Consider the following 2500-nt stretch of genomic DNA (forward strand, 5'->3'; position numbering starts at 1 on the left):
TGTGTGTGTGTGTTTTTTATTTAATAAATGTATTTATTTATTTGAAGATATTTATTTTATTATTATTATTATTATTTTAATCATTTGACTGTTTTCTTTTTCTCATCAGATACATTCTGTGGCTTATTATATGATCTGAGTGAATGTATGAGCTACTACCCTAGCAACTGCATAGCAACACACTAAAACCCATTGTGAACACTAACAACTAGTGACACCCTGGCATCATGGTAACAAGGTTTGCACGGGCAAATACCACTATATGCATAATATAATAATAAAATATAATAAAATACATACTTCAAAATACATTTTTTGGTTCTTTAGTTGTGAACAAGCATATAACTGGTTCATGACAGTATTTACATGTATGTTAAATAAAATACCACAACAATAAAGCACAAGCACCATGCACCACCTCTCTTCAGGTGGTTAGGCAGACTGCTGGTTTATGTGTGCTGGGTTTGCAGTGCCCCGGGACTTGGTGTTTGTCTGAAGCTATATGGCACTATGGAACATTCCTGTATTGTAGCTGACAGGTGCCTGTCTGACAGTGATGGATGCTGATGTTATGACAGCCTCCATTTGCTACGACTGCACTGTGTAGTGCTACAGCTTAGAGTACAAATTGTGGAGAGGAGAAGAGAAGCTGGCATCTGTACAGACAGACACTGTAAACAGATTATGATGGCTGCACTGCAGCTCTCGCTCTCTGCTTATCCCACAATTCCTTGCAACATTCTCTCTCAGCTGCAATGCTTTCCAAGGCTGTATCTGAAACCGAAGGCTGCCTTGCTGCCTAGTTGCCCAGAAAGTCAGTGACTTGACATGCAGAGATTTTGTATGAAGGTTTTTTACCTTCCAAGGCATCATTTCATCATAATCTAAAATTCAAGTAAGCTTTAGATATATCTAAGTGAAAATGTAATGACTAATATTTATTTCTTAGTAGATATTACCATTAAAAAATTTGGTATTTTTTTAATGTTTCAGAAAAAAAAAGTTAAAGAACTGTTTTCTATTTGAATATTAAAATGTAATTTTTTTGTCATGCAAAGCTGAATTTTCAGCATCATTATTCCAGTCTTCAGTGTCACATGATCGTTCAGAAATCATTCTAATATGCTGATTTGCTGCTCAAGAAACATTTCTGATTATAATCACTGCTGAAAACAGTTGTGCTGCTTAATATTTTTGAAAACCACGATACATATCACTGACCATAAACTTTTGAACAGTAGGGTATATAATAAATTTAAAAATATCCATCCATTCTCAAAACTGCTTGAAATTGCAGGGATACCTATTTTGACAAAATAAATGACATTACATTCTACATATTAATTAACATATACTATATACTGTATATATATATAAAATTGAAAAGAATAAAGTGGTAGATAAGGGAGAAGATGAAATCAAGGAGCGGGAAAATGGAACAGAAGGGTGAATTGAGAAAGAGACATTAGTTTGGTCAAGTGTGTATCTAGGAGTCAGCATGGTGCTCCTCTGTGGTTGATGTGCCAGCATTGTGTAATCACCTTATGCCCGCCACAGAGAATCTTCTCTGCCTGTGGGCCCAATGCTCAGGCAAGGAAATATGTGACTGAAAATGTCTTTGTCCCTCAAAATGGAGAGAGAAAAATCCTGGGATATGGGATATATGCTGCCACATCTGCAGGCCTGACACACATGCAACCTGCATATCCAGTCAAACAATAACCCTGGTGTTGGATTACATGACTTATACCACTAAATGAAAAATACTTATTAGCTTCTTAAAAGATTGTATGGATTTTTTGGAGCTGTGGCCTAGTAGTTAGTGCACATGCTCTGACACGTTGAGCAGTGGGGCTCATTAAGGCGTTCTGAATTTGAATCCAGCTTGTGGCATTTCCAGATCTCATTCTCCCCTCTCGCTCCCCATCTTCCCTCCTCTTAACTGAAATCCTTATTGGAGCAAGTTTGTTCTCTTGGCAGCCATCTTGGCGAAACCCCCTGGCAGCTATTTTCTAGTCATGCAAGCACAGCTTCTGCTTGAATGGGGAAGGACCACAATCTCCAAAACTGTTTGTCATGCTGTCCAGTATACACTGCATATTTTAATTTTATATTAATATATAACATTAACATATTAATGTTACTGTATATAAATTTCAAAAATGTTACTTTTCTTAATCTTTATGTCCTTAGGGCATGCAGTGCAACTGGTGCGGCCCGAGGGAGTTCGTTCACAATCCGATTCTACGAACCGAGGGGGTTCGTTCACGATAGCGAATGGACCGAGGGGGGCCCCACTCCCTGCCTTGCACTGGGCCCCGCACCAGCTTGGGTGCAGGTTTAAATGAGCTTTTAAATGTGTGGAAGCCTGTTTTTGCCATGGAATAAAATAATAAAAATATGAACTGATTTTTTTATCTCTCTATTTAGACTTTTTCCTCACAATTCAGATTTGTTTTTCACAATTTTGAGTTTAAATCTCACAATTTGGTCTTTGTTT

At 37.4% G+C, this 2500-nt stretch overlaps 1 long non-coding RNA gene across 1 annotated transcript in view; it reads right to left on the reverse strand.

The window, feature by feature from the left end:
- The window catches only part of LOC107701960 (uncharacterized), an 18683-nt gene that overhangs the window by 10002 nt on the left and 6181 nt on the right, over positions 1–2500 (reverse strand). The window lies entirely within an intron of this gene.

Source organism: Sinocyclocheilus anshuiensis, unplaced genomic scaffold (genome assembly GCF_001515605.1).
Source record: "Sinocyclocheilus anshuiensis isolate Anshui unplaced genomic scaffold, SAMN03320099.WGS_v1.1 scaffold1184, whole genome shotgun sequence".
In the NCBI taxonomy this organism is placed as follows: Eukaryota; Metazoa; Chordata; class Actinopteri; order Cypriniformes; family Cyprinidae; genus Sinocyclocheilus; species Sinocyclocheilus anshuiensis.